Here is a 27,863-nt window from a genome sequence, read left to right as displayed (position 1 = left end):
AGACCTAAATGTAAGGCCAGACACTATAAAATTCTTAGAAGAAAACATAGGCAGAACACTCTATGACATAAATCACAGCAAGATTCTTTTTGACCCACCTCTTAGAGAAATGGAAATAAAAACAAAAATAAACAAATGGGACCTAATGAAACTTAAAAGCTTTTGCACAGCAAAGGAGACCATAAACAAGATGAAAAGGCAACCCTCAGAATTGGAGAAAATATTTGCAAACAAAGCAACGGACAAAGGATTAATCTCAAAAATTTACAAGCAGCTCATGCAGCTCAATATCAAGAAAACAAACAACCCAATCCAAAAATGGGCAGAAGACCTAAATAGACATTTCTCCAAAGACAATATACCGATTGCCAACAAACACATGAAAGGATGCTCAACATCACTAATCATTAGAGAAATACAAATCAGAACTACAGTGAGGTATCACCTCACACCAGTCAGAATGGCCATCATCAAAAAATCTACAAACAATAAATGCTGGAGAGGGTGTGGAGAAAAGCAAACCCTCCTGAACTATTGGTGGGAATGTAAATTGATACAGCCACTACAGAGAACAGTATGGAGGTTCCTTAAAAAACTAAAAATAGAACTATCATATGACCCAGCAATCCCACTACTGGGCATATACCCTGAGAAAACCATAATTCAAAAAGAGTCATGTACCACAACGTTCATTGCAGCACTATTTACAATAGCCAGGACATGGAAGCAACCTAAATGTACATCAACAGATGAATGGATAAAGAAGATGTAGCACATATATACAATGGAATATTACTCAGCCATAAAAGGAAACAAAATTGAGTTATCTGCAGTGAGGTGGATGGACCTAGAGACTGTCATACAGAGTGAAGTAAGTCAGAAAGTGAAAAACAAATACTGTATGCTAACACATATATATGGAATCTGTCCACCTAGAGGGTTGGGATAGGTAGGTGGGAGGGAGACGCAAGAGGGAGGAGAAATAGGAATATATGTATATGTATAGCTGATTCACTTTGTTATACAGCAGAAACTAACACACCATTGTAAAGCAATTATACTCCAATAAAGATGTTAAAAATAAATAAGTAAACAATAGGACACATTCTAAAAAAATATTTCTCTTCATAGTTTTTTTTTTTTACATTTTTTTAAAATTTATTTATTTTTATTTATTTATGGCTGTGTTGGGTCTTCGTTTCTGTGCGAGGGCTTTCTCTAGTTGTGGCAAGCAGGGGCCACGCTTCATCGTGGTGCGCGGGCCTCTCACTATCGCGGCATCTCTTGTTGTGGAGCACAGGCTCCAGACGCGCAGGCCCAGTAATTCTGGCTCACAGGCCCAGTTGCTCCACGGCATGTGGGATCCTCCCAGACCAGGGCTCGAACCCGTGTCCCCTGCAGGCAGATTCTCAACCACTGCGCCACCAGGGAAGCCCCTCTTCATAGTTTTATATCATAATATTTTACCCTTAGGGTCACTTTCTCAGAATCATTTGCATAACTGGCAAAGTATGAATCGGAGAGCAAGCATTGACTTCTGGAACATCCTGCTGTATTTGGCCCATGTACCTTCTCTTCCCAGTGTTTTACCCACTAATCATCAGGATGATTTATATTGTTTCCCTTATCACTCTGCTTATTTCTATAAACTTCTCTATTTATTCCATTTTCCAACATGAGGCAATCAGGATTTTAAGTTCCAGCTACACAAGTGAGACAGAAAGGCATCTCTTAGTAATTGGTTCTATTACAACACACCTAGGCTCTAAAATTTACCACTTCCACCCTGTCACCAAGCTAAAAACTGTTTAGCTTTCTGGGCACTAAGCCCATAACAATGATATATCTATACTTAGGTCATGCATCCAATACTGTATTCCGCACTTACACTTTCTGGGTCTGATAGCCCTGCTCAATACTTGGAGCAGGTAAGTTGAACATATTACAGGAAAGCACTGATTTTATTTAAGCTATTGCCCTAATTGCTAGACAACCCAGGAGAATTCAATCGAGTTCAAATCAGGGAGCATCTGCTCTGTACCAGGTATTGCACTAAGCATCCTTCACAATTCCCAAGAGGCCCAAAACACAGCCTCTACCTTCAAGGAGCTTATTATGGTCTTAGATGTTTACATAAATAATCTTAAATACACAAGAAAGAATGTGGTAAGTTACAATAAAGATATACATAAAGCTTTTGAACAGCAGTGAAGAAAAACTGAAAAATGTGTAATGTTTCACAGAGCTGCAAACTCATCACCTTAGGGCCCACTAAAACGTAAGTATTTAGCCCTGGTGGGCGAGCTGAAGGGGAAACAATGCCCAGTATGGGTCAAAAACTTACAAAGGTCTGATGTAAAGTCACTGGGCATTGAACTAAGCAGCAGTCTGGAAAATTCTCTGTGTACTTCTATGCCAAGGAAATGTAGCCACCACCTTCCTTCTAGTAGATTGCCAGGATTTCCAGGTCACTGCACATAGCTCACTGAACAGAAGAGGAAGAAAAACAACCAACCGATTCTCTCTCCTTGTTTTCATCATACCAAAAAGCAATGTCAATCTTCTTCCTGTCATTTTTTTAGAATTCCTTTTCATGGGGATTCTCATTATAAGAAAGAGAAAGGGTGTGGTGGGGGGGGGGGAGAAGGGAGGGAGAGGAAAGAAAAGAAGTTTGTAAAGACTTAAGAAAATCTATCTAGTGACCTATGTAAATACCTCTTGAAGACCTATTATAGGATCTTCCTTCAATTTCTTTGGTGACATTTTGGTTTTCCTGCATTGGCATCCTGGGATACTGTTCCCGGACTCACTTTCTCAGACATATCTGTACAGACAGTCTTTCAGCTCCTTTGTATGGAAGGAAATTGTACTTTTTAGATATAGGGAAGAGGCAAAGCAGGCATCTGATCATCCCTTGCTTCTCGCATCTGATTATCACTTGCTTCTCTGAAATCCCAGCATGAAGTACAGTGTTCCAACAGTGGAGGACCATAGTCTTGCCCAGTTTTGCCCACAGTCTTCACAGGAGTATTTAATGTGCTCACAGAGGTTTAATACTATCTTGGACACTTAGCAATAACCATTATCTAACACATATAGCCTCTACTTTAAGAAGTTTACAGTGTAGCAGACTATATGCCTTCAATCAGAACAAGGTGATTCTTAATAAGAACTTTAATTAATTTTGTTTTTATTTGGAAAGGTTTCCATTTCCAAATATGATCACAACCTCCATATGACAGATTTTGGAAGTAGTGGACAAAATCTCTACTTATTACTGTTCCAACCCCGCCCAAAGCACATACCTCAAATTTCAATTTAATCATGTCTCTACTCTACTTAAAAATCAATAATGACACTGATTTGCCTAAGGATGAATATGAACTCTTTAGCCTGCAGTTCAGGGTCTTTTGTGATCTGAAGACAGATGAGGATATCTGCCCTCCTAAGCTCTCTTCAGCAAAATGGACTCCACACTACTTGTCATTAAACTTATGCAGTAGGTAGTCAATAAAAGCTTTATGCAAATAAATTACAGAAAGGTAAAAATAGCACAGTGGTTAAAACATGGTCTTTCCTTCCACTTACAATATGTACACTTTTCGGTGTGCATATTGCACTGCAAAAAAAGATTTTTTTAATGAGCTTTCCAATTATTCTGACTGGATTAAAATCCCTGTTTTGCCACCTTCCAGTCATGACATTGAGCAAGTCACTACATACTTCATCTCTCTAAACTTAATCTGTAAGAAGGAGATGTCACAGTAGCCAGTGTCAGGGTAAAGGTTCAGTGAGGTGCATGTGAAGCATTTAGCATCGTGCCAAACACACAGGAAGAGATTAACACATGGTGACTGTAGTTAATATGGATGAATGAATGTTAATCTCCGTCTCAACTCCAGACATTTCTTCCACTTACGAGCACATGCTGTGTGTCAGCAACCATGTTAGATACTGTTCAAAGAACTCATTTGTCAAATTCCTCTTGATAACTTGAAGCCTCCCTAACATTTGTTATACAGGTAATAATGATCTCTCTCTCTCAAAAAAAAAATTTTTTTTTGATTAGCAAAATGTGACTATTGTCTCTTTTACTGACATAAAGCAAAGAGGTATCTCTGCACCTTTCCCAGAGGTAAATATTACATTTTGTAACAGCTGGAACAGATAAGGCTTGCAAATTCATGAGCAAAGATTCTATCTAAAACGGCTGCTATTAAATCTCAGTTCCCACTTTCACCACTGTTAGGGGTTGAATTGTAACCCTACAAAAGATATTGAAGTCCTAAGCCCTGGTACCTGTGAAAGGGACTCTATCTGGAAAAAGTTTGCAGGTGATCAAATTAAGATGAAGTCATTAGGGTGGGTCTTAATCCAATACCACTGGTATCCTTATAAAAAGGGGAAATTTGGACACAGAGACAGACATGTTCTGAGAAGACAATGTAAAGACACACAGAAAGAAGGGGCCATGTGACTGGAGTGATGCATCTATAAAACAAGGAACACCAAGGATTGCTGACAAACGCTAGAAGCTAGAAGAGGCAAGAAAGATTCTCCTCTAGAGCCGTGAGAGAGAGCATTGCCCTGCGGACATCATGATTTCGGACTTCTAGCCTCTAGACCGTGAGACAAATTTCCGTTATGGAAAGCCATCCAGTTTTTGGTACCTTATTACAGTAGCCTAACAAACTAATAAAATTACCATTACCCTCTTTGGGGCTGCTGATCTGAGGAAAATGAGAAGCTCCTGTATGTGGACAACATGCAGGGCTCAAGCAACTAGCATGCTCAAGAATGAGGCTAAATGACAAACTGCCTGCTTTTACAATAAAAAGCAGATATATGGTAGCAGGCCTTAAAGGTTAACTGGAATAGGTGAAATATCTGACCTCAGAACTGAAAAAGCCCTGTTAAAAGAACTATGTATAGGTTCACTGAGAGAGTCTTCCTCGAGGAACTTTAAAACAAAGAGGGCCCACAATGATGGAGAATATGGATCTGCAAGAGAAATGAGACAAATGCCAAGGTTTTAGATGTGGAATAGGTGGGAATGGAATTCAGCAGGGGTGGGCAAACTGTGGCCTGCAGACCAAATCTGCCCACCACCTGTTTTTGTAAATAAAGTTTTATTGGAAAACAGTTATGCTCACTTATTTACAGACTGTCTATGGCTGCTTTCATGCTTTAACAGCAGAGTTGAGTCATTGCAACAGAGACCAGATTGTCTGCAATGCATACAATATTTACTATCTGGCTCTTTATACAAAAAGTTTGCTGAACTCTGAAGTAGAAAGCTCTATATCAGTGGTTCTCAAACATTAGCAGGTATCAGAATCACCTGGAGGCCTTGATGAAACTCAGATTGCTGAGTCCCCTGGATTTTTTGACTCAAAACATCTGAGGTGGGGCCTAATACTTGCATTTCTAACAAGTTCCAATGACCACATTTTGAGAACCATGCCTTAAGTTTACAATGAGCAGATGCACTCAGTAAGAGTGATTTAAGGGAGAGGGAAGGACAGTTGATTTAAAAATGTGTTTGATTTTGTAAAAGAAGAAGACAGTTGGAGTACTTAAGCTACCTGATTTGAAACTTACTATAACGCAAGTAATCAAGGCAGTGTTGCACTGTCAAAATGATAGACTACAGGTCACTGGACAGAATAGAGAGTCTAGAATTAAGCCATCACACATATAGTCAACTGATTTTTCACAAAGGTGAAAATGTATTTCAATGAAGAAAGGACTGCCTTTTCAACAAATGGTGCTGGAACTGTTGGATATCCGTAAGCAAAAAAATGAACTTTAATCCATTCCTCACACTCATACACAAAAAGAATAGCAGTTTTTTCTTCATGGTTTGTAAAAAGGATAAACCCAGAAGCATATTAGGTCAGACGCTGGTGCCTGGTCTACACCTCAATGTTTTTATAAGAGAGAAAATGTAAAGAAGTTTGAAGAATGTGATAACGTATGTGTTCTATGCCATTCACCCAAACTCTGATTAGCCTCATGAGAATATTTCTGAGGCTCTAATATGAAGATTACCTAGTCCTAAAGGTGAAAAAACAGAATCTCAACCTCAAATTCACACTTTGTAAAAGAATTATTCAAACATCCATCCTTAAGGAGAAAAGATACCCTATTTTCAAGTATTGCTGAATGAACACCTTGTTCCACGTGACAGTCCTCCATACCACCACACAGAATGTTGCCAACTCCTCATGATTTTGCCACCATCAGCAGCAAGAAGTATTTACAGATGCTCTGTAATCTATTCCAGGATTCTCTAATACACAGGGAAATCCCCTCATCATGCATTTAATGAAATGTTAGTCAGCACACAGGAGTTTATGAGAAGTAGGTCCCCAGAACAGGCGATAAAGCCAAAAGTCAAGGGTAAATTGACTCTGAGGTGTTAGTTAGGCGATAGTTGAATGTGAATTTCATAAATGTATCTAAATGTGCCAAACAAATCCAAGAATTATCTGAATAATTCAGGCTACATGATTTTATCTAAATTAGACCAGATGATTGTATCACAAAATAAATTAGCAAATTGTTTCCTTGCCAAAGGAGGCTTCACACTTCAGAACCAAGTCTGAAGAATGACCGGTGTTGCAGGTAGATGGGCTTGTAAGATGGGGAGGAGATGGAGCTGTGGGCTGGGGAGTACATGCTAAACACTGGGGACAGCATGTTCGGAGGTGAGAGAAAGCACAAAGTAAGTTCAGGAGTAAGCTAGTTCTTCTGTATATCTGAAACATGAGGCGCCAGAGGATGTGGTGAGAAATGCGATTGTGGTCAGACCATGACGTCCTTTAGTGCCAAGCTGACAAAAGCACACTTCACCCTTGTAAGCACCTTCAACTGGAGGAGTGATGTTATTAAATGTGTGTTTTAGAAAGATCCTGTCAAAAGCAAGATGATGTGTTTAATGCAGCAAGAATGGAGGCAGGGAGATCAGATAGAAAGTTTCCGCAGCACACAGACTTCATAGAGGACAGTGGCAATGCAAGAAGGGGGGAAAGAACAGAATGTACTTAAATCTAAATCTTGATTTGATTTGAAGTGTTTGAAAAACTCAATCCACAATGTTTAATAGTTGATTAGACTTAAGCCAAGGGGGAAAAAAGAGCTAAGATGATTCGCAGATTTCTGGCTTGGGGAAACTGAGTGAATGGCAATGTCAGTACCAAGATTAAATACACGTGGGGAAGAAGATAATTTTGAAAGAAAGATGACAGGCTTGATTTTGGACACATGGAGTTTGTAAAGCTATAGTATTTAACATGTGTGTTTTCTAGGTATATGCTCAAAAATAGGGCCTAAAGCCCAGCCAAGAATAATGAATAGCAAACTTTACTGAATGCAGGCATTCTTCCAAGCACTTTCCTTATACAATTCATTTAATCCTCATAACAACTCTATAAGATAGGTGCTATTATTAGCTGTTGTGCAGATGAGGAAACTGAGGTGCAGAGACGTTAAGTGACTTGCCTAAGGTCACAGCTAAGAGTGGGTTTAATAGCACACTTTCTTAATCTCTAAGATATCTAGCCAAACCTTCACTCTACAAATGAGAAATTGCTCTTTACCCAAAGTCATATAACTAGCAATTCTTAGCCAGGATTAGATTATGGTTACCCAATCTGGAAATTAAACTTGGGTTTATGTATGTAGTTGGTAAGAATTCTACTACTAAAACATACCTCTCTTTGAATATTCAAGGAAAATAAGCTTACAATTCATTTCCTAACCAAAACAGTAATAATACTAATACATTTTGTTAATTTTGGAGGTTAGAAAATCAAGTAGAAAGAGTGAAAATATATTTTATGTAACTGCTATCTATACCAGAAGATGTCATAGGAATTTCTACACAGAGAATAAAGGAGGGAAAAACACTGGTGTACAACAAAGAATGTCTCATATTGTGCTCCCATGTGAGGGTGGTCCTCTGACTTACGCTTGGTAAAAGGACCAGTTCTTAAGTCGTGTTTTCCCTAGCTCTATTTTCCATTAGAGCTTTTGTTCAAGGGAACCCCCGTCTCCCCACCTTCACCCCCTTCCTCCTTCCTGGTTAATGAAATGCCACTGCCACCAAGGCTCCCGGCGTAACTCACTACTTACACTGGGGAATATGGTTATTTAAAAGGATGCTTCAACAACATTCTCCGACCGAAGAAGCAATAGAAAATACTTCTATCTGGGGATTTCACCATATATAAAAGGGTTGGACACAGAAAAGCAAGGGAGAAAGAAGATCTGAGCTCTAGTCTTAGTTCTGCCATTAGCTACTGTGTGAGCTTGGGCTAGTCATATCAATTCTCTGCATCCCAGTTGCTTTGTTTGCCAACGAAGGCCTTGGATCAAATGATCTCCAAGTTCCCTTTCAGTTTTATAACTCCAATATTTTGCGAGATTCCCAGAATCTCCCTTATACCTGGGCAAGAAGGACTCCTGTCCTGGGACCCATACTTGAGAGAGTCCCTAGGACCAAAGGGATGAGCCTACCCTTGAACCCAGCTCCAAGCATCCAGGACACTAGAATTCTCTGCTCAAATGGCCTTGAGCCAGCTTCCAGAGAGGCTGCTGTCTGCAGAGGGTATGACATGCATACTGAAGTATCCACACGCATAAATGGGCAGGGGGCTGGTGGGAGGGGGCACAGGCCACTGAGTGGTTGCCTCTACTACTATATACTGGCACCAAACTCTGAGGAGGCCAGAACCTAGCCTTCCAAGTCATTGCAATACTAATTTGTTAATGTAGGAGGAAAGAATATATCTGACAGTTTGTTAGTGTGATTTACAACTTTTAAATATTTAGACACATAGTGAGTGAGCTATCATTTGTATTCTTGCCCTGGGCCTTGAAAACATGAAAGGTTGCCCTAGAGATTCACATGCAAGAGTCCAGGTCTTCAGAGTTCTATAAGTTTCAGTTAAAACCAGATTTTTGCCCACCCCTCTACCCCCAGTTTTTTGTTTTGATTTTTCCTGGCCTAGCTCCTATTCCCTGTAAGCTTAAATATTCCAATACATTAATTCATGTTAAAATGTTAATGGCTGGACTTCCCTGGTGGTGCAGTGGTTAAGAGTCCACCTGCCAATGCAGAGGACACAGGTTCGAGCCCTGGTCCGGGAAGATCCCACATGCCACGGAGTAACTAAGCCCGTGCACCACAACTACTGAGCCTGCGTGCCACAACTATTGAGCCCACATGCCACAACTACTGAAGCCCACACACGTAGAGCCCATGCTCCGCAACAAGAGAAGCCACCGCAATGAGAAGCCCGTGCACCGCAACCAAGAGTAGCCCCCGCTTACCGCAACTAGAGAAAGCCCGCGTGCAGCAATGAAGACCCAACACAGCCAAAAATAAAAAATAATTAATTAATTTTAAAATGTTAATGGCTAATAGTGCTGACCCATATCACCCTTTCAAAGTATTGATTTTTTTTTTTAATTCTAACAATGGCTGTTTAACAACCAACTCACACAATTCTCTAACATTTTATTTATTTATTTATTTATTTATTTATTTATTTATTTATTTATGGCTGTGTTGGGTCTTCATTTCTGTGCGAGGGCTTTCTCTAGTTGCGGCGAGCAGGGGCCACTCTTCATCGCGGTGCGCGGGCCTCTCACTATCGCGGCCTCTCTTGTTGCGGAGCACAGGCTCCAGACGTGCAGGCTCAGTAGTTGTGGCACACGGGCTTAGTTGCTCTGCGGCATGTGGGATCTTCCCAGACCAGGGCTCGAACCCGTGTCCCCTGCATTGGCAGGCAGATTCTCAACCACTGCGCCACCAGGGAAGCCCCCAAAGTATTGATATTTTAACAGAGGTTTCAATGCCTTATTGGGGAGTTCTCAATTTTAGTATGCCTATAAGTCACCAAGAAAGCTTGTTTAAAATTAAGATTACTGAGTCCCAGCCCAGAGATTCTAACTCTGTAGGCCAGGGGTGAGGTCCAAGAGTCTTAATGTTCTAAAAAACACCTGAGGAGGTCTACAGATGGCACACTGAGAAACAGTAACTTATTTCAAAAGAAGTATTTTTGTAGTGCAAATTTCAGGCACAATGGCAGGATATGGGGAAGATTTGGGGGGAAATCTCAGGTATAGTTTCCAAACACTTCAGTTTGTACTAGTAGATAGTAATCATAGTCAAAACCAGTACCATACTTTATAGTTAACAAAACAGACTCAAATCCTTAATCTGAGACACTCCTCACAACAACTCCACAGGTAGATTTTATTATCTCCATTTTACATACGAGGAATCTGAGGCTGAAAGAGGGGGCAACTCAGCAGCTCATACACTCAGCCCCAGTCATGAGTCTCCAAGTACTCCTTCTATTACTCCTGCTCAGTACTCCTTCCATTACTCCTCAGGCAGTCCCAACTCTCGGCTTCTTTTAGACTAAGGACTGCAGTAGACAATGGCATTTGCTTGAGGGTTTAGTCGTGTAACCTGACACCTTTTTACCATTGGTCAGCCGGGAATAAGGGAGTTTACTGGCCTGGAAATTTGCCTAAACTGCCTTGGAGAATTTCTCCATTCCAGGTACTAGAAGGAATTGTGCTTACATTTAAGGAACAGATTAGAAACTGAAAGCTTGATGTCCGAGGCAAGGACAGTTAAATTTACTACGATCCCAATATATGAAATTAAGAATGCTTACTAACATTTAGTGGTGTTTTGAAATAACCACATCCAGATTAAAATAAAACAATAATAAAGCTAAAACAAAAGCAAGTTCATTGAAATCTAATCATGTCCTTTATGTATTAAAATGGAAGCTGTGAGTGATGCCTTTAATTATAGTCCTGATGTTTCAGTTGCTGAGCAGTTTATTTAAAGTGACACTATCATTTTCTTATTACATAATTACTCCTCCTGAATTTGTAATGTAAACAAATAAGAGGCTAATAATTCAGAGACAGAAGGAAAATTGATACCACTCACCAGATAATAATCTTAATGTACTTATTTGCAGATTGCTGATTCAGACTTAATTTAGTTTCAGAGCTAACTAATTAGAGGATAAAGTGTCACATGCTCACTTCTTTGGCAGGATCTGCACCTAAAGAATCTATGGTGCTAAAGGCAAAAAAGATTCAAGGAAAAAATCAGTGTTCACACTGAAAATCAGCATATGATTTTCCCGTTCTTCTGAAACCTGCATATATGATTCAGGATATCCAAGACCAATGGGAGGAAGTTAAAAGGAAATAAAATTCTCATTAATTAAAGCAAATAATTGGGAGTTGGTCCACAATGTAATGGGCTACCTTATAAGAAGTATACACACCATCAAAAAAGGCATTAAAGAAAAATGGTAAAAAGACTTGGTCTCAAGATTGTTTTGAAGGTCACTTCAACTTTAATGTTCTGTGATCTCATAATGAGATAATTAATAAATCCAATTTCACCTCTTTAGGTATTTACAGAAAAATAATTTTCCCTGGTTTAAAATATGCTAGACACTTTCCCATATGCTTTTTAAAACACATTTTAAAAGTTCTGTAAACTTCTCTGTGACTTAAAATAAGGTATGATCATCTTATGTCATATACAAGGAGATTCGGTTGGTAAAATCTGATTATGAGACAGTCAGACCTATGAAGCAGTCTTATAAAGCAAGAAGTTAGGAGTTTCACATATCATGCTCCTTTTATGTCTACATATTTCCCTAGAGAAGTCATGTTGTATGCAGACTTCAGAAGGTATGGTCCTTGCTTACTGAACAATCCGTAGCTGAAGCTCCAAAGAGATCATCTGAACATCACATGTACCCCATCTTACTATAAAGACAGAATTTTATATGTTCAAAATGTTCACATATACACTCAATAACCAATAATGGGTGAATAATGATTTTCAGCTGCAGAAGATGATGATGGGCTTATTTTATTTTTCATTGTTTCTTTGAATCTAATGACAACTAAAGGTGCTTGTGAATTACTTAATGCAAGATACATTATCCTACTCCAGTCCAATAACCAACATGAAAGCTCCCATGTCTTCTGTGCTCAACAGAAAATCGACTGAGAGTCTCCAATGTTCTAAGCCTCAGGCCTAGCAGACAGAAGTGCTTCCTTTCTCTAAACTGGGACAGCACACACTGAAGGTAACGACAAAGTCAGTAATAACAAGAACTGTGCAACTGAAATTTAATATTTGGAACCAAAAACAACAATAATTACAAGGGATGCCACAGTTAATAATAGCAATAATGATTACAGTAATTATAAATTAATAGATCTATTGTAATAAATGTTGTAGTAGTAAGTTAGAGCATAACTTTATGATAAAATATTAATAAGGAAAGAGAAGAAAAAGTGTTTGTACATATATAGATAACCACAAACATGTGCTAATCGCCAGGATTGTGAATTATGCTGGCTTAAATAGGATCTCGTTGTTCTTATTTATTTAGGAATGTTTTTCCCATGGAGAAAGTTGTTTATGGTAGGTGGGACTAAAATAAGGAATTCTGAAATTCAGCTAGGATGGAGCCACACTGGACATACCGGAAGCAAATGGATATCTCAAACCCATCTTTATTCCTTCTCTGTCCGTATGGATAGTACCTTTAAGATGACCAATTGTGTCATCATTTGTGATGGGGTAAATTTAAATATACTCAAGATGTTGCGAGTTCTACGTTTAACAGACACTGAGGGAGTTTATATCCTTGGCACCAAGACATTAGGACAGTATGGATCAACTTGGAAGCTCATGCTTATGGGCAGATACTGTATGCCACAAAATACCAAGAACCTACAAGACAATAATCAAAACCTGAAGACCAACACCTCCAACTTGGGGTCAAGTTTGTGTTTGGAGGTTCAATCTTTCCATTTTTTTCCAGTAAGACTCTACTCATGTAGGTTGTTACAGTAACAGGGGATAGTTGAACTGGAAGAGAATTATATTATATAGAGCAAGGGCATAACCAATACAGTGGATTATCATCATATGCTCTTCAAACCTAGACAAATTCAAATATATGTTGCTCAGTTAAAAAAATTAATTTAAATAATGTAGGCAAGTCTGTCCACCATTTCATTCAGTAAGTATATGGCCAAGAGTGAGTGGGAAGTGAAATGCATTGATCTACCATTTCTTAACCAATCTCAGTTACTTTGTGCTGAAAAATAAGAATGTCCCTATGATTAAGACCAATTTTACTGAGTAGTCAGAAGTAATATTTATTACACCCAAATTCTGTCTTACACACAGACTGCGGAAGGTAACTTCTCTATAAAGATGCAAATTAACTATTTAAACTTAAATAAAATTTTCTCCTTGGAGAAAATGAGAAGTTAAGTTGTCTGTTCCCATCATGCCAGGAATTCATGAGGTTAGCAAAGTTTCTGAAAATGTACTGAGTCAAACTCTTCTCTTTCTTCTCTATACTACATTGGTGTAATTTTCCCCGATTCCAGTAAAAGTTTAGATCTACTCCAAAATCAGACATTGACTGAAAATCACTCTGAAGGTAACAGATACAAACCAATATGTTACTAGTACCTTTCCAGCAGGACCTGAACTGTTGTGACTATACAGTGGGATAGTAGACCATGGATCTTCTGAACTGATAAAAGAATTAAATTATGAAGCAACACAGACAATATACCTTTATGTCAGGAAGCAGCTGAGTAAACCTTTGTTAATTCTAAGACTTGTGCTGCACTGAAACATTGATTCTCTTCTTCAGACATTTGAGTTCTTGTTCAAACGTGACTTTTTTTTCATTCAGAAGACCGTGAGCTTCTTAGGCCCTGGGACTATGTCTTGTTTACTGGTAAATAATTTCCAGTGCCTGGTACATTATAGATGCTCAATAAGTTTTTAAAGAGTGAATGAATAGAATTGTGGATTTTAACTTGAAGAGGACATAATTTGAAGGAGGTTCTGAATAAATGAAAACCAAAGTTGCCTTCAATGCAGCAACTGTAAGTAATCCCACATCTATACTCACCAACCACTGGTAATATAGCATATGTATATGGAGGTGATAGTATTTAAGTATGTGTGTCAACAATAATTGAAACTTACTGATTTATTAATAACATAGAAGAATCGAAATCAATAATTTTTTCTAGTTTTGAATTTAATGTCTACTGGCAGTTTATCTTAAACTTCCTCTGGACCTCACATTGCCAAATAATGCTTTAACTTAATAGTATTTTCTGGCCATGCACCTGGACCCTAAAATGCACTTCCAATGTTGCTATCTTGTACTGACATTGGTCTTGACCCTTGATAGTAAAACTTTTTTATGCACATGTGTTATCTCTCCAGAAAACCTCATCCAGGGCAGAATTCTAGGCAGTAGGTTTTCAACAAAACATTTGTTTAATGAGAGTACAATAGGCATACAGTAGGCATCTGAGATTATGTGTGTAGAGGTTAAGAGAGCAGGCTGGGAGACACACTGCTGGACCATCTCTTAGTGCACTTTCAAAGAGGTTACTCTTTGAGCCTCATTTTCTTCGTGTATAAAACAGGGTTAATAAAAACCATTTCCTCAGAAAGTGTTTGTGAGGATTAAGTGGGGTCATCCATGTAAAGTACTTAGAATAAAGCACATGGTGTCACCCTCTTCTGCCAGGAGCTCTCAGAAGTGCTTATTTGTATTAATTTGAATAAACACCACAATGTCACATGTAATTAATGTTAGCTATTATTAGTGATTACTATTAGGTTTGACTGTATAAAATTACCAATATTTCACCATTTTGACCTACAAAAACAACAATTTCAGTGGATTTGATATGACATTCTATGAGCTTAAAACACATTGGTGATTTGGTCAGGTTTGTCAGTTCTGTTAAATCAGAAAATGTGAGAAAGAGGTAAACTGGCTGTCTGTACAAACAAATCCAAAATACTAATCCATTAGTAATAGTCTCTGAATGTAATAAGCTGGGGTTATATTGTATTTGTATCCCTGGTCTGGTCTCAGGACAGAGAAAGTTAATTTAGGAGGACTAAAATTGGGGGAGGGAGGAACCTGAATACTCCACACCAACACATTTCTACACTTCTCTGATTATCACCCACAACTGACTTCCCACTGGTCCAGCTCAAGGCTAATTTTGTCCAGGGAAATTTTGAAAAGATAGGTATCTTAAAATGAAATGCGTAGATTTCCAAGCTAGCAGTCATCGTCATCTTGGGGTCAGGAATGATATTCCTGGGGGATTCCCGACAAATGTGCAGACATGTTACCTGAACAATCTCATGCTATGCTCATTTAGTACCCACTAAATAGGTTCCGAGCTTAGCTAACAGATGGCTGATGGGATAGGTGAGAGGATGCATACATTGTGATGAGGCGAGTGATGAAAAAGGTTAAATTATACAAGGTAGGGAAACAGAACGGAAGGCCTGGATTAAAGACTCAGGGTGTCTAAGAACTAAAGTCAGGAGAAAACTAAAAATACATTATCCACCCTTACCTAGGCTGACACTATCTTCCCACCCTCTCCCTAATGCTCTATACCCTTTGGATCAGTGAATACACCCTTCCACACTTCCAGCCTTCCAAGTATGCTCCTATTCTTTGGCTGGTCTAAAAATCACACTTCCCTCATACTGAGATTATCTCAAACTGCCTTTTTCTGCCTAATATGAAGTGACTGTTTTCATCTGAGCATCTGCAAAATCAATTTTCTTCACCCTTCACTTTGCAACACATTTTTAAATATAGCTCCAGTAGCTGTTGTGCTTAACAACATCAGTGAATTGCACTCTAATTTGACTTTTCCAAATAACCATTGATATCTGTAAAGATTCTTAGTCCCACCCTAAAATAAGAAGTCCCTGAACTAAATTATTACTTTTTTAAAAATAAGAAACAAATATTCTCTGAGTTTTAAACAGTTTTTAAATGAACTAACAATCCTTATTGGGAGTTTTTTTTTAATGAACTGAACACCAGCATTAACACAGGAACAGTTGGACGCTAATCATTTAGCTGGAAAAACTATATTACATGGCTAATGGAAACACTAGGGAATCACGGAATAAATAAGAACTACATGTTGGCAACAGCAGTGTGTCTATAGGCAACTCCAAGTTACCAAGTAGGCTTGCATTACTACAAACAGAACAGAAGCAAAAGAGTTTATTAGAACATCCTTCCAGCCGCTCTAGAACTTACCATATGAGGCATCTCAGGCCTATGAAGGCCAGTAAGGAGTAGCTTTGGCATTACTGAGGCATGCACTGTTAATATAAGCCCCAATGGCATGTTTAGCAGAAAAGTGACCAATGATAGCAATAACAATCCCCTACGTTCGTAGAATACCGTATCCATTGACCTCCTTTAATCTTGACAACCCTAAGAAATGGGCATTATAAATGAAGTTAGAAGAGGTTAAGGGACTTGCCAAGGTGACATAAGTAATAAATGGTAGAAGACAAAGTTTATTCAGCATTACTCAGTGAACTTGAATTGATTTCGCACCCTGCGCGACTCTGTGCTGAGCACTGCGGATACCAGAAAGGGTCACAAAGGCCGCCTTCAGGGGGTGCACAGCCTGCTGCAGACAACAGGGGCTGTTCATCCACTCGGCAGCTTTTCACTGTTGAGCGTCTTCTATGCGCCCACTGTGACTGGGAAATAAGCAATGTACAAAACAGACATGGTTCCTGCCGCCTTGAAACATGCATTCTAGTGAGGCCAGACAGCACACAATTTAAAATAAACAAGACAATTTATTGAGTGCTGTCAAACTCAGTAAAACAAGGTAATATCATAGAGTTTGGAGGATCTAGGAAGCTATAATGGATCGAAGAAAGTCCCTCTGAAGAGATGACATTTTAACCAAAGCTTGAAAAGAAACAAACCTAAAGATCCTGGCAGCAATATGGTTGGAAGGGAGAGACCAGGGAATTCGTTTCTTGTCTTGAGGCTGCATTTGTACAGCAAGCCAACTCTTGTTGGAGTGGTTTTCGGGGAAGCTAATGGAGAACATGGGGGAGGAAAAGCTGCCAAATCTCCCTCCCTCCCGTCACGTACACACAACAAGCCATACCTTGTTGCAGCCTTGAGAAAGAAACAAACCTGGTGTGTTTGAGAAACAGAAAGAAATCTAGAGAAGCCAGCACCTAGCCAGTGAGAGGGCCTGGTAAAAATGCAGAAGGAATGGGCTCCATCACGTAGGTCCCTTCCAGGCACAATAAGAAGTTTGGATTTTATTTTACTGAAAGTATAAACCAATGGAGGAGTTTAAGCTAGAAGTGACATGAAGTGTTTTACCTTTTGAAAGAACTCTGGCCCCAGTTTGGAGAATGTATTGAAAGAAAGCAAGAGTGGAAATAGACCAGTTTAAAGGTGAGAGGTGAAAGCTTTGGGCTATATTTAGGCTATAGCACCAAAGGACTTGCTGTTAATTAGATGTGCAAGATGATGACAAGAGGGAAATCAAGGTGACTTCCAGATTTTTGGATGGAGCAGCTGAGTCACTGATGATGCTATATCGGGATTGGGAAGACAAAGAGAGTAATAGGTTTAGTGGCAACAAGGGTGAAATCAATAATTCTGTTAAGGTTTGAGATGTGGAAAAAGAATTAAAAATACAGTGTGATAAGTGCCACTGAGATAAAGGCATATGCTAAATAATGTGAAAAGGAAGAGAAAGATTAACTCTGTGAGAGGAGAGAAGGTCAGGGAAGCCTTCACAGGGAAGTGAGGTTTAGCTTGTACATTTAAAAACAATTAAGAAATGACCAGTGAGTGAGAATGGCACTTGAGGCAGAAGGAATAGCACATGTGTAAAGGCAGAAAGTACAAAAATGGAGTCTGTGCAGAGCTTCACCCATTGCGCCAAAGCTGTATCCTGAGGGCAGCCTGAGGTTTCTGGGCATAGCAAAATGGTGAGAAAAGTATGAGGTGATAATTATATGACTAATGTAAAGGAGAAGCTTGACATTATGAAGACAAGAAGAGTATTAAATTTAAGATTAAAAACCCTGAATTCCAGTCCCAACTCTGCCACTAACCAGCAAGCCACTTCACTTCTCTGGGCTTACTTCTTCATCAGAAAAATAAGAGTGTAAAATGAAGCTATTTCTAAGGCAATCTATAGATCTGGAAATTAATAAAACTATGGTTAGTCCTTTTGCACCTAAATTAAAAACTGTTTATTTATACATGTCTACATAAAATGTTTATGTTTTTATTTATATTCAAACACACATAAATCTTCTACCTCATTTCAAAATGGATTTCAGTCAGCCTAAATAAATACATGACTGTCTCAAATATTTTTTGAAATGAAGTATTTATGTACGTGTGAGTGTAAGTAAAAACATAAACATATATGTAGACAAGTATAAATATATATTTTTATATAGGTGCAAAAGGACTACTAATCATAGTTTTATAGATTTCTAGAACAAATGAACAAACATAACAAAACAGAAATAGATTCATAGATATAGAGAACAAACTAGTTTCCTCCTGGTTTCCAGACAGGAGGAGTGCAGGGGGATAGGTGAAATAGGTGAAGGGGATTAAGAGGTACAAACTTCCAGTTATAAAAGAGATAAGTCGCAGGGATGTAATGCACAGCATAGGGAATATAGTCGATAACACTGTAATACGGTGTATGTATGGTGACAGATGGTAACTAGACTCACAGTGGTGATCATTTCATAATGTATAAAAATATTGAATCACTATGTAGTTCACCTGAAAGTAATATAATATTGTAAGTCAACTATACTTCAAGAAAAAGGGAAAAATACATACCGTTGTATAATAAAGAATTTATCTGGTCTTGGTCCCTGGCTCCGGGAGATAACCTCTAAATCTTTAGAATTTCCTGAGCAATAGGAGTGACTTTGTTATTCATGAGTCCCTTGCATCATACCTGATTTATACCAGTGAGATAAATCAGGATGGGGGTTAGTCATCGGAAAGACCAACCATGGGATTAGAGGGCTGAGGCTTGAGCCAGCCCAACCTCCAGGGAGGAGAAGGGGTGCTAAAGATTGAGTTCAATCACCTGGTCAATGATTCAATTAATCATGCCTCTGTAATAAAACCCCAATAAAAACTCTGGACACCAACTCTCAGATATGCTTCCTGGTTGCTGAACACACTGATAAATGGGAAGGGTGATGCATTCTTCTTCCCTTCCAGGTCTCATCCTAATTGTCTATTTGGCCGGTTCTGATTGACAGCCTTTCTAATAAAACTGTAATCATAAGTATAGTGCTTTCCAGAATTTTTTGAGTCATTCCAGCAAATTATCAGACCTAAGAGAGTTAGAGTAACCCCCAAATTTATAGCCAGTTGGTCAGAAGTGCAAGTGGTCTGGGGACTCCTGGAATTGTGACTGGTACTAGAAGTGAGGGTAATCTTTTAGGGAATTGTGCCCTTAACTTAAGGAGCCTGTGCTAACTCCAGGTGGCTGGCATCAGAATTTCATTGCAACATTATACTAACAGAAATTAAATAAATGAAGAGCTACAGCCAGGAGGAATAGGAATACAAAAATAATGTGATAAAAGTAATGAGGTTACTACTCGTATCCTGAGAATGAAATCCAAGACAGCGTTATAGGGGTTTCAGAGGCAGCATGGTGTGGTGGTGAAGAACAAAGGTTTGAGCCAGACTTACAGGATGCAAATTCCATCGCCACTCTTTACCATCTGGGTGACTCTAGGCAAGTCACTTAACACTCTGAGCTCTGTAAAATGGAGATGATGATAATGCCTACTTCACAAAATTGTTATAAGAATTGAGTTAATTCGTAAAACGTGTTTAAAACCATTTCTGATACATAAGAACACTCAATACTTATTATTAGAATGGGCCACAGTGCAGGCCACTGTCAACACATCAAAGCACAATTCAATGAAAATAATAATTTTTTTAAAGAAAATGCAGTCCAGATGTGAAACTCTAACAGTTTATCACAGCACTACCCAATAAAACTTTCTGCAATGACCATAATGTTCTATATCTGTGCTGTCCAGTATGAAAACCTCTAGCCACATGTGGCTATTGAGCACTTGAAATACGGGTGTTTTGACTGAGGAACTGAATTTTTATTTTATTTCATTTTTAATTTATTTAAATTTAAATAGCTACATGAGACTAGTGGCTACCATATATTGGACAGTGAAGATGACCAGGGTGTATTAGACAGCCCACATGCCCTTCGGGTGCTCTTTCGTGAACAATATTCCTCACAGCCAAGCTTCCAGCAAGGACTGCAAATGAGAACTCAAGTCCACTTAACTCTACATTACTGGTTAAAGGCAGTATCGTGTGTTCAGTGTGCATCCAAGAAAAAACAGGTTTAAGATTTTGTTATATAGTCAAGAAGCCTACCAATCAGGCATGAGCCTAGAGAAAAGCCCACTGACTGTGACATGGAGTTGGGCCAAGGTAATATTTGCAGATAAAGGAAGGTTCTCCTCAGAAAACAGTCCAGAGTTGACTACAGTTTACGAGAACAGGCCCCAAAGTTCCACCTACTTTAACAGGCCGCGGCAAGAATTAGAAGAGAAAATGCGTATAACTGCTTGGCACAATGCCTTGCACAGCAAACACTCAATCAGTTTTACCTCTTTTATCATCATTATCAGAATTATTCTGTGCTATAAAATATGCCTCTAATAACTGCAACTGGAGACGTTAATAATCTCAATACAGTGCCCATGTAATATTGAATTGCAAACAGTATTATTTACTGAGTAACTCTTTAAGACAAGCTAGTGGTAAGTGAACAAGCTGACCTTCTATATAGGGTTCTTAGATTTTGACCAATTAAATGTTTGAAGACCTCTGCCAAAACTGATGACTTGGGTTTTGAAGTAACTGATTTAAAGTAATGAGATCGAAGGGCCATTGTTTGTGGAGGCTACTCTAAATTTGAGAAAATAAACTATATCATCAGCATTTAGGCAAATGCTTATCTATCTATTCCTTATAGCAGGGAAGCATGAATTTGGCTCATCCAGGAATAATATCAAGTCATTAAGAAACACATGAAGGAGGAGAATTTGAAACATATTGTATTTTGTCTCCCTTAAAATTATCTAATCTACCAGGAAACTTACTCTAATGACCTGGAATATGGGCAGTGGTTTTACAAGTCTCACATAAGTATCAATAGCTAGGATTGTGTATCTAGAGCTTAACCCATTCCTGTACATAAGCCAAGGGCTGATAGAAGGTCAATAAAATCAAAGTTTATTCAAGGTTCCTAAGAAATGTATTCACAAACTGATGAAGCTTATGTAATGTTAGTCAATAAGACAAGAGCTGTGCCTAAGACCCAGATACTCCTGAAAATTACTGTCCTGAGAAACCCAGAGGAGCAACTTATCAAAAAGGAAATTGGCCTACATCTATATGGAATCATTTAGAGAGATCATAAAGCATTTTTTACTAGAATCATCCTATACATGATCCCAGGCATTTATTTACTTCTAGGCAATAGGATTAACAAGTAGACAAGGACCTAAGCCCATCATGGTAAGCAGTAATGAATATTCCAAAGGCAAATGACCTTTACCTGGGACTTTATTTAATCAGAAACTATTACTGGGACCCAGACTCAGGTCTTCAGTTTCCAGGTAATTGATGCTAGGAATTTTGTCAGCATCACTCTTCTATGAGCACTAACAAATAAACTAAGAATCCTATGGTTTTTCATCTACAAAAAAGAAACAATGACACCTTCAAAGTATACTTACCACCAATTCTGAATTGCAATAAGATTAAAAGGAAATAGGACTATGGTAGCAGAGGATGGCTGAGATTGTTCCTTTCGGGTACCTCAAACAATATGTAATAATTTAGATCAATATCAGTTATATAACATTTAAAAACACTGCATGATTAAATGATGTATCAGTTAGGAACATTTTAGGCTACAAGGAGCAGAAAACATTACTTTGGTGGCTTAAATATTAGAAACTTACTTTTCCCCCACATAATGGGAAGTCCAGATGCGTGCAGTTGTTGTTTCTGGTTTAGTTAACTCCAGAGCCTTTGAATTCCCTTGATATTTCTCTCAGGGACACAGGTTGGCTGCTACAGTTTCAACCATAAGGTCACATTCCAGCTTCAAGAAAATAAAAAGGGAAAGAGGTGGAACCTATTGAAGAGTCCACCTCTAGACTAAAAGCCTGCGTGTGATCGTTCAGACCCAACCATAGGCAATTGCAAGGCTTTGCCCGACAGACGTCACAGTGAAAAGCTGCCGTCCCCACACCAGACTTGGTTACAGCCACTGCACTGCAATTTTCTGGAGAGTTGCATTCAAGGAACCCCACCTCCACTCCACCCATCTGAGCCAGCCATGCTCATACACATATCAGCATATACACATCTAGCCCAAGCATTTCTCTTCAGACGCCCCTTTATCAGAGGCCTTCGCTGAGGCACTTCGGACACCTCCACCGAGACCTCGTTACCAGGGAGCCTGACTAACGCATTTTGTTCATGCTCAATCAGTATTTTTCTACTCCTTAGCCTTCCTCCTCCCCCCCTACCAGACCACGAAAAGGCACGAGCCCTCTGCTCCAGGCTCCTCAGCAATAAAACCTTTCCCCTCATTTGCACTGCATGCCCCTCACCCTTGCCAGGTGTGGCTGCTCCACAGGGAAAAAATGGAGCACTAGGGAGCCGGTGCCACTTTTTGCCTCTTGCTTGCACTGTCACAATAAATAAATAAAGACTTGACTGATACTTTCAGTTTGGCTCATTGTCTTAATTGACCACCTCAACACCTGGCAGCCCGTCACCTACATCAGAAAAATACATCTTCCCAGAGACCCTACAGCAGACTGCTACCATCTTATTAGCCTGAACTGAGATACACATGGGCATTCTAAGTGAGTAGTGTCTACAAAGAGAAAACAGTTGGTGAACCAACCATCAGTGCTTGTCATAATTTGGAAATGAGTTCTATGGGGAAAATATAAGCTCGGGAGTTCAGAAAAGAGAGAAGTTTGCTCTGAGCTACAAGGAAATGATTTCATAAAGGAGATTAAACTTTAAACTGTGCTCTAAAAGATAGATAAGGTTTGGAGATGAGAGGTTATGACAGATGGGCTAAACAGACTAAGGAAAGGTTGTGCGGAAGAAATGAGCTCCTAGGACAGAGAAAGGAACATCCCGCTCTTCTGAAATAGGAGAAAGAGTGTTTTAATTCAGGAAATAGAACACAGTTGCCCATCAGGGGGATGGGGAAGCCACTCTTGGGGGAGAATCTTTAGCACATCTAGCGCTGGCAAGTAAACTAAGAAATGTCTATTAAACAATTGCTATTGTCTAGCCAAACATGTCAGTAAACATTTATGCCAAACAAGTGGCCTTAATACATGCCGATTACGCTCTGGAAAAATCAAGTGAAAAATTCCTTGTGCAAAAAAAGGAAGAAAGCACCATCCTGCAACTAGCTCTGCTTTAACTCCCACTGAGATCCACAGGGTATCCGTTCGTGGAACCAAAGCAGCATATGGCCCTGAAAATATAAGCCTCTGATCTTACAATTAACAGAGTAACCTTAAAATTAAAGCATCAAATCAAAAACACTTCTGAATTACTACCAGTTTAAGTTAATGGTTTCTTTCTGTTTGTTTTAGGCTTTTTTGTGTGGGAAGGGAGAGAGGGGCACTGGTCAAAGGGAAAATGTATTCAATAATTGCAGCAGATAAGATCAAAGCAAAATTTTCTCTATATTCCCTAAAAGGCATGTTTCTCCTGTTCTTTATTAATTGGAAGCAAAGGTCTAAACAAGCAGTGGAAATAAAACCAGTGAGAGGGGCTCCTTCACATCTCTTATTATACCTCCTATGGAGTAACAGGCAATTGGACACCAAAAGCTCAGGGACCAAGACCTTTCCTGCTATGTCCAAGTAAGCTACACCAGAAGGAAATCTATAGTCAAAGTCCCCCTTCAAGATAGTTCCCAATAGTCTCATTTTAAAAGTAGATCCTTTTTCTTATCTGACCCTAATTGGTAATTAGCTATTCCTGCTTATTAATCTACCCAAGCGACTGTTTCTGAATATTAAAATGTGGGATTCTTTCATCATGCAATTATGCTGGACAGGGAAGGAAATAACAAACTGTAAACCTACAACTGTAACCTCCTAAAAGTTAAGAGAATCACAATGGCCCACTGAAATAGGAGACATTTTAATTAATATGCCTCCCTGTGGCTTTGCCTTTCTTCTTGTATGCTCAGCTGGAGTAATTAGAGGAAAACCTGAGGGGCGCCTGCCCGAGAAGCCTCACTCAGCCCTCTCCAGCTGAGTCTCGCTCTTTGTTGGCAACTGTCTCCATTGAGGAAGAGACTCAGCCTGAGCTGTAATGTACATCTGCTCTAGGGAATAATCCCTCCCGAGAGCCACCAGGAAGTAGCCTGTTCAAAAAGCAAAAAATTAAAAAATTTAAACCCTATTCACTTGAAAGGAAAAAACAAGAAACAGTCATTTAAGAAAGATACCTTCCAAGCTATTAACATCTGATACAACTTCCTCTTTAGAGATTTCTCCTTCTTTAACCCTTTCTAAAGTATAGTTTACAATAGCATAAAATTTACCCATTTGGAGCATACAGATCAAGTCAGTTTTAGTAAATTTACACAGTTGTGTAACCATCATCACACTCAAGCTTTAGAACACTTTCATCACCCCCAAAATTCCCTTGTGTCCATGTGCTGTCAATCCCTGCTCCCAATCCCAGCCCCAGGAAACCTGCTGTCTCTATAGTTTTGCCTTTTCTAGCAATTTCATACAAATGCAATCACACAGTATATATTCTTTTGTTTGTGTGGCTTCTTCCACTTAGCGTATTTTTGACATTTATCCATGCTGTTACATGTATAAGTAGTTCACTCCTTTTTATTGCTGAATGGCACTCCATTGTATAGATATACCACATTTTGTTTATCTATTCCCCAGTTGATGGACATTTGGATTGCTTCCAAATATTTGGAGATATTGAGCCTAACAAACATTTGGATACAAGTCTTTTCATTCCTCTTGGGCAGATACCTGGAAAATAAATTTCTTGGTCATTTGGTAAATATAAGTTCAACTTTTTAGAAAAGTGCCAGGCAATTTTTCAAAGGGGACTGTATCATTTTCCACTTCCATCAGCAACATATGAGAGTTCTGGTTTCTATGCAACCTCAGTAACAGTATTCTCAATCTTTTTTGATTACATATATTTTAGAGGTGTGTAGTATATTCTAAATGGGATTTTAGTCTGCATTTTCCTAAGGACTAACAATGTTGAACACCTTTTCATGTGCTTATTTGCTATTCATAGATCTTTTTTGAAGGTTCTATTCAAAATTTTACCCATTTTTTAATTGTGTTGTGTGCTTTCAGACTATTTACTGTAAGAGGTTTTTTTCATATTCCAAACACAAGTCCTTTATCAGATAAATAATTTGCAAATATTTTCTGCAATTCCTTTTATTTGTCTTTCTTTGTCTTTTCATTTTCTCAGTGCTATCTTTTGAAAAGCAAACATTTTAATTTATCTTTTGGTGTTCATATTTTTTGTGTCCTATCTAAGAAATTCAAAGTCACAAATATTTTCTCCCCTGTTTATTTCTAGTTACATGATCATTTCAGCTCTTACATTTAGATCTATGATCCATTTTGAATAGAACTTTGTGTTATGGTATGAAGTAAGGGTCCAGGGGTTTTATGTTTTTGCTTTTGTTTTGCATAGAGACACCCAATTGTTCCAGCACCATTTGTTGAATAGACTCTCTTACTCCACTGAGTTACCTCGCAAGTCTGTCAAAAAACAAGGGACCATGTATGGGTTTATTTCTGGACTCTGTTCTGTTCCACTGATCTATGGTCTAATGCTAATACCACACTGTCTTGATTACTGTAGCTTCACAGTAAGCTTTGAAAATCAGGTAGCACAAATCCTTCAACATTGTCTTTTAAAATTGTTTTGTTTATTGTAGGTACTTTGAATTTCCATTTAAATTTTAGGATTGACTTGTCAATTTATATTTAAAAGCCTGCTGGGAATTTGATAGGGATTATGTTGAATCTATAGATCAATCTGAGAAGAGAACTGCCATTTTAACTAAACTGATCTTCAAATCCATGACCATAGTTTATCTTTCCGCTTACTTAGCTCTTCATTACTTTCTCTCAGCAACGTCTTACAATTTTCAGCATACAGTTTTTGCTCCCTTCTGTTAAATTTATGCCTAAGTATTTTATTCTGTTTGATTCCATAGTAAACAATATTATTGTCTTAATTTTATTTTTGGATTGTGAATTGCCAATAAATAGGAAAATAAGAGTTGATTTTTAGATACTGATCTTGTAACTTGTGACCTTCCTAAACTTGCTTAGTACTTCTAGTAGCTTTTTGACAGATATTCCCTACATACAAATCAGATTATCTGTGAATAAAAATAATTTTACTTCTTATCTCACAATCTGTATGTCTTTAATTTCTTATTCTTGCCTTATTGCAAGAATAAGAAATTAAAGAGTAGAATCTCCAGTGCAGTGTTGAATAAAAGAGGCAAGGGCAGATATTCTTTTAAATCTGAAGGAGAAAAAGCATTCAAGCTTTTAATATTAAGCATGTTGTTAGCTGTAGCTCTTTATCAGGGTAAGAAAAATTTCAACTATTCCTAACTTGTTGAGAACTTTTAAGAATGCATGTTGGATATTCTAAAAAAACATTTTATGTCTACTGAGATAATCACATGGTTTTTGTCCTTTTTTCTATTAACATATTGTTTTACCCAAATTGATTTTTGGATAATAAATCAACCTTGCAATGTAAGGCGCTTAGAAGTTACCACTCCACCGTAACAACAAGTAAAAAGATGAAAGAGTTGAAAAATCAGCTCTTCCTAGATCCATCAGAGAAGTGAGACCACAGGACAAACTGCTGCTCCAAAAACTGGAGAGACAGGCAGATACAGAGAATCGGAACCTACTGGAGCAGAAACATCCATAGAAACCAGTACCAGGGTAGGAAAACTTGAACTGTAATTGACAATTGCTGGAGGCTCAGTGTGCAAAAGTCTGAGAGATAAAAACTCCAGGGGGACCCAGTCATGGGGTGGGAGGCACACTTCTAAGTTTTACCTCTAAGAGCTTCACCCTGTTCTCACAGTGACTATCAGAGAGAAACTCTCTTGTGCTTGCAGCAAGGGAAGGGAAAAAGGAATCATTTTGAAATACACTAGACCATTCTGTTTTCCTTAACAAGGCCTGCCTTCAGGAGAAACAATTTTACCAGAGCCTAACCTACCTGGGAGAAGAGAAGCGTCAAACTCCAGCTCCCTCTAGCCATCCTATCCCACCTAAATGGTGGGGGAGGGGGGCGGGGGGAAGGGATGGGGTGGAGGTGCACTAGGAAGCACTGTGGGAGGTCACAATCCAGGGGCACAGGCTCACCAAAAGACTGAACCCGAATCACAGGACTGTAGACTATATTTCCCCTCTCCCCACACTTTATCACTGCATTAAAGCCCTACGTACCATGGTTTCCTTTTACCCAGTATATCATAGGCACTTGCACAAAAAATTAAAAGGCATACTAAATGGCAAAAAGTAGTTTGAAGATATTGGAAATGCATCAGAACCAGAGTCAGATGCAGCAGGAATGTTGGAATTAACAGAATTTTTTAAACCTGTGGTTAATGTGCTAAGAGCTTTAATTGAAGTAGACAATATGCAAGAACAGATGACTAATGAAAGCAGAGAGATGGAAATTCTAAGAATAAACAAGAAATGCTTAAGATCAAAAACACTGTAACAGAAATGAAGACTGCCTTAGATGTGCTCATTAATACACTGGACACAGCTA

At 38.7% G+C, this 27,863-nt stretch overlaps 1 long non-coding RNA gene across 1 annotated transcript in view; it reads right to left on the bottom strand.

The window, feature by feature from the left end:
• The window catches only part of LOC309607158, a 681,872-nt gene that overhangs the window by 572,291 nt on the left and 81,718 nt on the right, over positions 1-27,863 (bottom strand). Inside the window, exon 4 of the long non-coding RNA XR_014232286.1 lies at positions 21,971-22,113. This is a non-coding gene — a long non-coding RNA (uncharacterized lncRNA). The remainder of the gene's footprint in view (positions 1-21,970; positions 22,114-27,863) is intronic.

Source organism: Balaenoptera borealis, assembly GCF_965194805.1.
Source record: "Balaenoptera borealis genome assembly, chromosome: 12".
NCBI classification, from domain to species: domain Eukaryota; kingdom Metazoa; phylum Chordata; class Mammalia; order Artiodactyla; family Balaenopteridae; genus Balaenoptera; species Balaenoptera borealis.
Note: the sequence above shows the minus strand (reverse complement) of the source record. Positions and strands in the feature narration are given on the sequence as shown.